The sequence below is a fragment of the Agelaius phoeniceus genome, chromosome 2 (genome assembly GCF_051311805.1).
Source record: "Agelaius phoeniceus isolate bAgePho1 chromosome 2, bAgePho1.hap1, whole genome shotgun sequence".
Classification (NCBI taxonomy): domain Eukaryota; kingdom Metazoa; phylum Chordata; class Aves; order Passeriformes; family Icteridae; genus Agelaius; species Agelaius phoeniceus.
In genome coordinates, this window is record NC_135266.1 from 67,575,993 (window position 1) to 67,587,995 (window position 12,003).

Here is a 12,003-nt window from a genome sequence, read left to right on the forward strand (position 1 = left end):
TGTATGTAATTCTCTAAGGAAAATACAAGTTTTTTTTCAGATACCTTTATTGTTACAAAGAATATTCCTGACTTGGGAATCACAGTTGTAAGGAAAAAGAAGAAAAAGCTAACTATAGGCTTTGTGCATTTAAACAAACAAAGCTGTCAACAACATTGAATTTATTTTTGTGCATAACAAGACACAGCAAAAGTTGTATTGCTCCTACATTCTTTCTCCCTCCATGGTATCTTTGTAATCCATTGGTATCAAAATCTCTAATATTTTTTTAAACTATCAAAGGTCTGAAAGAACACTTGGCTGAAGAATCAGTCAGACAAGATTTTGTTACAGCAGTAACTACTTCACAATCATTATGTGTGTATCTGTTTAGCTTCACCACTTCATCATGGTTTTTGATGCAATTATTCTCTCACAGTTCAAGATGGTGTAATTGTATTTTTCTGACTAACCTGTGAAGCTGGAGGGCCTCTTGGTTTTCCTAGATCCAGACAAATGCTTGGTTAGCCTGTGTAGGAGCAGAAGGTGGCAATTTGTGCAGACCTGACTCTGTGAGTTGAAGGATGACTCTGAAAAAGGAGATGTCTCCTGGGAACAGCAATGACCTTTTGTGTCAGGCACAGACAGAAGCAAGAACACCATCTGCATTCCTCTAGAGGACCTTATAATATGGAAATAAAAATCAAACTAGAGCACCAGATCTGCACTTTGCAGTAATGAAATTGCTGTAGTTGACTCTAAGGCAAAAGGTACCGATGCTGAAAAAGCAGCTTTAGATCTTTTTAGAATGAAAATTAGAAAAGTGAGGGGGACATTTGACCAGCAAAGGAGTTTCCCAGGTGGCTTTGTGCTCAGAATGGATGTCTTGCCTTTAAGGAGAGGACACCTGGAGAGTTGGCTGTGTAGTCTGGGTTCACTTGTTTCTCTTACCTGAAGGATGACACTGGTGGCTGCACAGTGTCTCCTCGCAGTGAACCCTGTGGCAGTTTTTCCAGCAAAGACTCAAGAAATGCTGACAACAGCTTTGTCTAAATCCCTTTTGGAAGTGTGTAGTTGGTTTTTGGAGGTCTAGTGCCAAAGTACAGACATAGCCTGACTCTGCTTAGTCTGTTCATCTGACATATAAACATTTCTTTGAGTAAGCAGTATCTTTATCTGAAACTTTGGTGCTTAAAACCATTTTTTACTGATCTTAAGAGAAATCCTAAAAATCTATGCTGAAAACACAACTTTAGCTATTTGTTGTAGTGTTTGCTTTTCTACCAGGTAAAGATTCAGTGAACATTGACTGTTTTTTTACTGGAGGAATGAAGAAAGAGGAGAAAATAAGACTATGTCTCTAATTCCTTTGAGAAGCGTACACCAACTTTGCTCTCTCTTTTTCAGGAGGTTTGATAACAGAGAACTTGTTTAGGTTGCTTGCCATAGTAGCTGATGTACCAACTGATATGCATCTAGTCAGCCTTCTCTGAGCAGGAGCAAGAGTTGGAGAGAAAATAATTTTTTTAAAAAGGAGCTTTTAACTTGTTTGGCTTGGCAAATGAAGTTTGTGTGATCATGATGCGTGTCTGTGCATTCCTCATAGCTAATCTAAGAACATTACAAGTATTAGGAGGTGCTGTCCAACTGTGCAGGGCTTGTAAAGCCTGTCTCTGCTTCCCTGAAAAGCATCTTGAAGCAACACTCTGCTGGCTTGTCACTACATCTCTCCAGTATCCTCCAGGTTCAGCCAGGTGATGAGAATAACAGTGAAGGTGTTGCAGCAGGAGGAGTAAAGAAAAGCAAAATTTGAAGGCAGGAAAGAAAAGTAAAGAGAAGAAATTTATAAATTATCAGAGTTCTGGGGTTTTGGCAATTACCTCTCAGGGAGGAAGAGGAATGCCATTGTTTTGTGGTCTGGGTTCAGAACTCCTGGCGAGCAGGAGGCAAAATTGGGGGTTGGGAAGCCAGTCACCTGTACTGGGATCCATTGTAGCTGCACGTAAGTAGTTGCCTGCGACTGAGCCATTCCCAGCAGATTTCTTTCCCAGTAAAAAAAACCTTAGACTTACTGACAAAGTAGATGGTAGATGTTTGGTTGACTCAGTTAAAAGTGGATGTTTTGAACAGTTCATATGAATTATGCTCCAGAAATGTCTGGTTTGCTTCTCTAAAGGCATCTATATGCCTGATGTAGCTGTTCTCGTCTACAGTTTGTGTTTTAGAGTTGCTTAAAAAGCTTTTAGGATGAGATTAATTCCACCCTGTCAGAAAGGAAAAATCTAAAATCTCATCAGTTTGCATTATTTCTAGTCATCTTTGTTTGTTCTGCTCCCCTGGCTTGCTCTTGCCTTTGGACAGCACTTCTATTCTAAAAGCCACAGAATCAGAAATTTAGAAAAACCAATCTAGAAGTCAGTTTATCGATCTCCTCATCTAAGTGTGAGATTAACATTCCACATTTAATTTCTGGCATACTTGGCTAACAAGTCCCTCTAAACCCTGTGATGAGGAAGAATCTGTATCTTCCCAAGACATTCTGTGCCAGTGGTAAACTCTTCTTACTGTTTTTCATCTATCTTCCCCAGATTCTCTTGCTATAAATGAAATCCATTACTACATTTCTTATCTACTTTGACCATGGGAAACAGATGATTCCTTTTTCTTTGAAAAAATCCATGGGCTCATCAATTTTCTTTTCTTTAGGCTGAATAATTAGGTCAGCTTTGCTTTGACTTCAGGCTCAAACCTGCCCTTGAATGAGGCTGTGTGTTCTTTCTTTATATCATCTCCCTTCTCTGTTTTATGTCTTTCAGGAAGAGGCATTGCATATCCCCTTGGCAATCAGCTAAGGAAAGCCAGTTAATTAGGGATCCATCAAAGAGGAAAAGAAACAAGCAGTCCTCACTATACATTGCAGTTTCTTCCCTGCCTGGATGTACAGATGGTTTTCATGCTAAACATGCTGTTTATTGCATGAAATGCAGAAACAATAGGCACCATCCCCATCGTAATTCCTAGCAATCATCTCCATATCTGACATGATCAATAGATATGATAGCCACACACACTCTCATCATGAGAGCTGTTGATGGAACATAAGAATGTATGTGGGTGACCATAAAATTAAGAAGTAAATGCTCCTTGTTTGTCAAGTGTCAGTGGTGATGCTATTTTCATACAAAGTTTTTATGGGAAATGTAAGCACAAGAGCATTACATGAATGAAGCACACATTTCAGCAGCTTGCAAGAAGAAAGAATTCCTCAGCGTAGAGTATGGCAGTGACTGCTTCAGGCATTGTCAGCTTGCAGTTTTGGAAAGTCTCCCAGAAATCCCAGGTTTTCTTTAACTCATGGTTATTCAGTTTTCAAAGAAGAGGTCAGGGGATGCCTTTCAATAGCCCTTAGCTGTGCGTTGGCAAAGATTAAGGTTTAAGGGCCACTCTCACAAAAATATTTGCAATCAGCTATTATTTAGGCACCTAAATAGGATTTTGCAATGTGAGTAACTCATGAGATTTGCCCTAATTCAGAACATCTCCTCTGCTTATATAGTTATTTATTTCTCAGCACTGTAAAATAAGAGAGCTTTGAGGCTGGCAGCATCTGACTTTTTTTTTTTTTTTGTTTTAATTATTTTTTTTATATAATTCTGTTAATGCTTTCTGAGTTCTTTGGAACCTTGAGAGTTGCACACAGAGGGTATGGCAGACTTCATCACGTACTGAGGTGCATCATGTACAAAAGCTGCAATCTCAGCTGGCCAAAGCCAGTGTCTCTGACTCCAAGCAGAGTGTAACCAATACAGAATGTCTGGATGTGAAAACAAGTGCAGATTGCTTGTCAAAAGTACATATTACTGTTACGGAAACAATGAGGAGAATGACTCTGTTTTAGGGGGAAATTAGGACTGGAACTTTGAAACCTAATTTCACTTTGACTTTGCTGGCCTGTGCTAGTCCTCAGCTCAGCATCTCTGGGCCAGCAGCGTTACTGCTTCATCTTGCCAGCAGCAGACAACTTGCCAGGAAAATCTGAGTCCTGTGGTGTCCGCACACACATGCGTGTGTGCATGGAGGCGTGCACCCGCATCTGATCCAGGAACTGCAGTTAAGGTCAGGGGTATCATGTTTATCCCTGTTAATAGCTGTCGTGTCTCTGCAACCTTCATTTATCTGTCCTTCCTAAAAGAGGCAGGAAGGGGAAATCAGTTATAGTCCTCATCTACCCTGATTTATAGGACAGAGACTGATGTGTTAAGCAGCTTTTGGCTGGATTAGGAGTGGAGAGCATGCTGGCTGACTTACTCTGCCCTCATCAAAAACTTGTGCTTTGGCAATTGCAAAGTAATGGTGGGTTCTGGGGACTTCGAGATACAACTTTGCTTTCAACAGAGGCATAAATATAAAGTGTTCCACTGCAGTGTGATATTTTCAAATGTCAACAACTGCTGGGCCTTGGAAACAGATATTCTGTGTATGAGGAAGAAACAAACTAAGGCAAGAGAGGCCAGACTTTGGCTGGATCTACCACTTAGACTAATGGTTCAGAAAAGCAAGAAGGAAAGATGTTGTTTTTCCAATGGCTTTGCATCCAATGCCCCCTTTATCTTCCTACTACAGGACCTCCATTTTCATCTCTTTAATGCAGTTGCGCAGTACCCTCAGCTCCCTCCCATTTGAGCACATCAGTGCTTGTCCTCATTCCCTTCCTCACAATAAGTACATTAACAGGGTCTTTCTTTTCTCCAGTAGAGGGACATTCCACAACTTTTCCCAACACTCTTAACCCCTCACTGAGACCACCTGTGTCCAGCTGTGCTGGAAGTACCTCCCTCCCTAGGTGTGTGCTTCCAGCTTGGCCCTGGCTGCCTGGAAGTACTTGGCCGTATGGCAGCGTGTGAGTGACTCACTTGTTTCTGTTGTGTTAAACTCTTAAAAGGAGGATGCTGATCTTCAGTGAAATCCTCAGAACAGGCTGTTAGCGTGATCGTCAGGTGGCTGTTAATATATCATGTGGCGTTCATTAAATAAAATCTGTAGTAGCACTTGAGTCAAATGAGCTGCTCACATGAAAAATGCATTCACAGAACTTCAGGTTTATTCTATGCATCATTTCTCTTTTAATGTACGCCTTTTTTATAGGTATGTTCTTGATTGCAAAAGCCCACTTCTTTTTTTGTTGTCTGCAAATTTGCTTTCAGTATTCTCCACTGTGTTTTACAGGTGTACTAACTTGAGACATTGCTTCTCACCTTTCTGCCTAAGCATCTCTAGCAGAGAAAGCTTGGCCACTTAAACCATAAAATCTTTGTTTCCCCCCCCTCCCCCTGCAGCTGGCAGATTTATAGACATGAATAAGGGATGTTAGAGCTTTCAAGAAGATAACATATGTGCTTTCCAGTCCAGATTTACACTGAAATGCATGCCCCTTTCCCCAACTCCTTGCCATGCATGCATGTATATTTGCATAGTTATCGCTTTTCATCCATGTTGCAGTGAAGAAGTTGCGTGTATGAATAGCCAGGAAAATTTGTGATCACTTACAGCTTACCAAACAGCCATTGAAACTGGCCAAACAGTAAAACTGCAGTTAATGCTAATTCATTCTGCTCATTGACCCAAATGTTCTTCAATATGTTTTTGCAGTATTTGCTTCCCCAGATGTCTGTTAAAAATAGCATGAATGAAATGCTATCCAATAAACTAGAACTGGTGGAAATTCCCATTTCATTTGCATAATGAGGTTTGAGTGTGCATATTCCTTCAACCTTTTTCATCAGTAAAGCTCATTTTGGATATAAAAGTGCTAAAATTTTGCACCCAAAAATATCAAGGATTTCCTCAATAATATTTACATAGTAATAAATTGTATTTATGTTGGGAATTTATAAAAGCTCAGCTTATTTTAAAAAAAGGAGAAGTTGCTATTAAGCATCATCAATACCATTTTCTAATGTACCAGGAAATTTAATCATAACTGCTAGTGTTATCAAATAGTAAATAAGAGAGTAGAGTGGATATTTATTGGTTTTCTATAGCTTGATATTTTTGCTCTTTCATTTTGATTCTTTCTTGTATTTTCTTGAGTATTTAGATTATTCAGGTGGTCCAGGAGAACATTTTTCTTACAGAACATGTTGAGCTATTTTCCCAAACTGTGAACATCTCAGTTGAATACCCAAATGCAGAAAGTGCAATTCCAATATTTATGACCACTTTTTAAAACAAATTTTCAGTTCTGGGGAATAATAACAGAAATTTGATACAGACAACAGGGTAGATCTTGGGACTCAGGCTCTTACTTTGACTGTCTCTTATCTGTTCTTTTGCCATGGAAGTTGCTTCATTTTGCAGCCTTTGATGATATTCCAGTTTGTATAATATTCCATTTGAGATCACAAGTTTAGTTTGGAGCTTGTGTGTTCAGTCTGATCCTCAGAAGATGGTAGCTTCCAAAATAGCAGCTTACTTTCAGTTCTTTTTAGGAGAGGTTCTTCATTTTACTTTTCCAGTTCTAGTGATGATGGAAGTAGAAGATATTAGCTGTATATTATAACCTCCTCCACCAAGTTTGTTGAGTAGACTGGTGAAGAGTGTAGAGAAGTTTCACATCGGAGATGTTTAGAAATTACCTTTTCTGTATGTTTATCTTTGTACTTTTCTTGTCTCATTAATTAGTCAGGTAAAATGGAGCATACAGTGTTGGTAATCTTGGCCAGTACATTTGTACTTTTCACAGTTTGAAGATACTTTAAAATGCTGGAAACTATTAGAATATGATCAATTTCTGAAATGGTGTTCTGTTGGCAGGAGATCCTTTGGTGAGCAGCATTGTCCTATTACAAGTTTGTATGACACAGCTTTGAGATGAATGGTTCTTGTGTCATCAGTGCTTCCTCATTCAGTCTGAGAACCTGAACAAAATGTGCAGCTGCTAAAGTGTATTAGGATTTGCCCTGGAGACCTGCCTGTTTGTTGGGTGGCATGGTTGTACCAGAGATTTTGTATGGAGATTAGAATCACCCACAGTAAAATTGGACTGACTTGCTAAATTGATCACTGTAATTTTCTACTTTTCATTATAGATATTTTTCCCCCTAGACCTAGAGTTTTGTCATGTGGTGACAAAGCTTGTGCACAATTTTTTTTAGTGGCAGAGCTGTCCAGATACTTTTATACTGGCAAAATACATTGAAAAGAGCATAATTATTCAAAATCTGGAGTTATTTAGCTTTTAGAAAGCAAAAAAGTTCTGAAGGGATATGAGGAAAATGTCTTCATCCTTAAGACTTCTTTTAAAGTCTTATCAAACATGAACTTCAGCACAGCAGCTGAAAGCGAATCAAACACAACCTGGAAAATATTTCAAAGTGATGAAAGTGGAGTAAACCAGGGATATAGATTTGTATTTTATAGTCATACCTATTCATTGAGATGGTGTTTATACAGACACAAATATATCAGGTATAAAGGCCAGTAGAAGACTTCTGAATGATGGCTGTGGTGGTCTGTGCTGCAAAACTGGTGGCTCACAGTGTGTGCTGCAAGAGTGCTTTGGTGCTGTCATGTACAAAATGCAACCTACAGAGATTTCCCGTGGAAAACCTCAAAAGTCTTACCTGACAGCTCAGGTTGCTTCTGCAAGCACTCACCTTCGAAGAAACTTTTTTCTGAGCTCCCTGCAGGAGAACTGGATGCTAATAATATGCATAAAGCAATATAAGGCTGAGTAATCTTTAGGAAGTCTCATGTTGCCATGGAATTGAACACCCGTAGGTGGTAGGTCATGGAGCTCTGATTTGGCTTCTTTTATTCTTCAGTCAGAGCTTTTTGAAATTTTGTTCTAGAGGAATTGTAACCTTGGTTTTGTTTTGTTTTTCTTTTTGAAAGAAAATCTTCTAGGGACTTAAAATTTATTAAGGCAAGAAGGGGGGTAACTTGAAATTTCATTCTTTCAAATGAAGGATCTCATCCAAGGAAAGTTTGTAAAAGATGACTAATTATTCCTAATGGAGTAGAGAGTAGGTAAAAGACAAATTTAAGTTGCTTAGTCTTTTCTATTACTCTGGAACAGAAGAGAAAAAATTTTCCTCAGCTACTTAGAACTGTTAAGATTTTCTAGCAAAAAAAAGACAACTTACAGAGTAAGGCAGTTTCTGATGAGGACACTGTGTTCAGGAAGAAAAAAAATCCTGGAAGAGAACAAATTTGATGAAGCTTTATACAAATTATTTCTGTCTTAAACTGTACATGCTCTTTCTGTTTTGCAAGCACATATTGATGTTTGCAGAATAAGTGACTTCAGAAAATGGAATAGATTTGTTTTTGCACAGCAGCTGCTGTATACTGCTGTATACTGTAAGATAGGTGATATTCTTTTCTGCTTAAAAGTATAAATTGGGAAACCATGGGAAATATCAACAGGGAGCCTAACTTTGGGATCAAGTAAATGCTTGAAATTGACTTTGAAAATGGAGTTTTTGAATTAATACTTAATCATTTAATAATAAGGACAAACCTGCATAAATAAAACAGGATAGTTTTTGAAAATCACTTTAGGGAGGACCCCTCTCTGGAGATTCTGGTGGGAGTCTTCTGGGATCATAGCTCAGACTGCATGCAGACAGATAGCTGTGATAGTTCTTAGCAGCTGGAGAAATTCTAGCGTATCATGAGGTACCTTAGACTTCCTAGATGCATATTAAAGCCAAAATGCTGCTAGTGCTAACTGGGAACATTTATCTATCTAGATTTAGTGCTGTTAATAATAATGATATTATAAAAAAGCTGTCTTAGGAAGAGCATTAGATGTTGTAATCATATACTGATTTCATTTGTGTTGACCAAAAAATGAAACCAGTCCAATATTAAAGGTTTTATTACATTAAGAAGGAGTAATTTGAAAAGTCAAAAGAATTAGTCAGTGTAGTTCATTAGACTTTAGAGTCTGGGGACTTGAATGTTGAAGGAGGTTTGGAATTTAAACCAAAAAGCAAGCCAAAAGCTGTCTTAGGTTTGCATCTGTCCAAAATACATTGGTAAGGGTCCAAAGTTCAACTGACAGAAAATGGAAAGCCTAAAAGAAATTGTTCAGTAAAGACGTCGATACCAAACATGGAAATAGTCATGTAGTCACATTTGCAAAAATTATGCTGATTTTGAATAAAGGTTTTTAGCCAGATTTGGAGATTAAAAAAAAAAAAAATCACAAAAACATAGCAAACCATCACAATCTGAGGTCATGATACAGTGTAGTGATGACAGATCTACTATCTCAATTTTTTGGCTTCTATATTCAGCAAAAAATAAAATGCATCATGGGAGAAAAGCCCCCTTTCTAATCAAAATCCTTGGAGAAATGCAGGTGACTGTCCCTACAAAGAATGCAGAAGTTGAGTCAGTTGCAAAGTGTATCATGCACAAGTGAGATCTGTCACTATTCAGGAAAAAATGAGTTTGTATAGGGTATTAAGACAGCAACAGCATTAAGTGCTCTGCACCTTCCTGTGAAGCAAAACCCCTGATGTTAAAAACTTGCCTACCTTTTTTATTGATCTGACTGTCCATATTGAATAAAAATAGTCTCTTTGAGTTTTCAGAGAGGACATCAACCTATGAATACACTCATGTGTATACTTCAAAACACTCCTCTGACCAATCTCTGAAGTATGCTGTGGCGCACAGAATGAAGGATGGTTTCATGGGCTATTTCTGACCCAACATGCATTTTCGATCTGCAATTATTTAAACTTTCTCAGAAGAGAAAAACCCTGTCACTGGGACTTTACACACCTCAGTATGTGTTGTGGTGTTAGCAGATGTTCTTAGTAAAGCCACATTTTCCAGATATCCCACTGTTAGCCTATTGCCAGGATGATTCAGCCAGTTTACTTTAGTTTTATCTAAATAATTATAGTAAAATGTAATTGCCTGAACCAGATAGCATTCAAGGAGAACCCATTAATATTAGAGTCAAAAGCTGCCTAGGGATTTTTAAATTAGAGACAGCTCTGGAGTCCTTGACATTTTTTAACTTGGGAGACTTAATTTCTGTGTTTTCTGTTGACAGGTAAAGTAATGTTGCGATAAGTCTGCTTGGTACTGTTGTGGAGGTTGAAGAATCAAAAACGTGGGTGGTCTGAAATCGTGTGTGCCTGTAGATGGCAGGTGGGTTTTGTTGCCCACCTTCCAGCTCGGCTCATGGTGTGAGGCATGAGAATCCAGGTGTGAATATTGGTTTAACAATATCAGCAAATCAAAGTGCTTTGCTGTAGTAAGAGTGCTGTCTTTAATTGTTTGGTGCATGGGGACTAATCTGCAAAAAGTGACTGTTGAGAAAATCCATACTGTATAAGCTGGAATCTCATGTTCGGCCTTTTTTCCTCTATCCATTTGTAGATTCCTTAGGCTCTCATTGGTTTGCTATCTCTCTGATGTTGCAGCTCAATATTATTTTTTATGTGTGTGAAAATTTGATAAAAACATTCAAACCTGCTAATATTTGACACTGTAAACATTTTTTTTTAGTTAAGGCCTCCCAAGTATTGTTATTTTAAAAATCCATTACAGTACCATATGGTTTAATTTCTTCAGACATCATTTTATAATTATTTTTTTTTAATTTCTGCCCGCTAACTTTTAATACTCTTATTACAGGCAGATTTGAGGTGCTAACTTGAAAAAAAATCAGTCTGTAATATTTTCAATTCCTTGTGGTATGTTAAATAACTTTATGTGCTGCAAGAGAGCCAGTGTGTGCCTCTTTAACTTTCTTTAAAACCAGACCTACTGCAGCAGACACTTACATAACAGCTTGTGTTTAAATGGAACAAAAATGCAGCTTTTATAACTCCTCCTCTACTTTTTAAATCAATTTTTTAAAAGTTTAATGTCCTTTTCCTACCCCTTACAAGCAATCTACTCCTACTTACATGTTCCTGCCAACCCAAACCGAATTCATACCAGTTACACATGTTAGAATTTGGTATAATTGCATTCTTTGGAGAAGTTTGTGATTGGTGGTTGGTGAATTGGTCTAGATTTGGATACAGCTTTTTATAGGGAAGTCAGAGGCATGGTGCAAAAGGAGCCTACAGCCACCTCCATAACACCTACACCTTCCCCACTGCCCTGGGATATAACACTCTCTTTTAAATGGATGGATGGCCAGATGGATGGATGATGTTTGATAAAGGACAGGATGAGAGGAAGACCTGCAGGAAATGCAAAGTAAGCATGACAGTAGTTTCATAATAAGTACTGTTGGTGCACAGCAAGGTAGCACAGAACAGGCAACATTTTTGACAGGATTCCAAAATACCTGATATTCTTGTCATGGACAAATCTGTAATTACAGCTTAAAGCCCTACACATGGATAGAGCTATACGAGGTACCGAAACCAATGACTTTCTGGTAGACTAAAGTAATCTGATTCTTTTCTGGCACTGGTCCAGATTTTCCACCTCCAAAACAGGTGTCCTGATATTTTGTGTGCAGGGATTCAAGACACATGAAACTAAAGAAGTAGGAAGCAAGAAGGTGCATGTTTTTACAGTCTAGTAAGTAAGGACATGCATCAGGGAGAAAAAGCACACTTCATTCAGCTCTTTCCTTCCTAGGATAGTTGGCAGTGTCTGTATCCACCATCCCTTACAAGCAAAAATACACAGGCATTAAACATTAATTGTCATCTGTTTAAGTGTGTGTCCTAATTGCCAGGTAATGGAATGAAGCACTTTTGTAGGTGTTCTTGTTGCTTGTGCTGGCCCCATTGACTGGCATGGCCATATCATGTATTGCTTTGTCACCTTGGTGGACCATACTCTTGGGAATCTCCTTTGCATCCATGAAAATGCTTTGACAATGAAAGAACCTTAAACCTTGAAAATGACAGTCCAGAGCCAGGAAACTTCATCCTTTCTGAAGTTGCATCCATAAACCAAAATGTTATAGCCATAGCTCCTTAATCACACCAGTACTTTTAGTTTTGTGGTTAGAGGTATCTTTGTTCTTATTGTCAA

General features: G+C 38.4%; 1 protein-coding gene across 4 annotated transcripts in view; it reads left to right on the plus strand.

Annotated features, from left to right (window-relative positions):
- Positions 1-12,003, plus strand: part of DCLK1 (doublecortin like kinase 1) — a 235,471-nt gene that overhangs the window by 115,721 nt on the left and 107,747 nt on the right. The gene's annotated exons all lie outside the window — the stretch shown is intronic.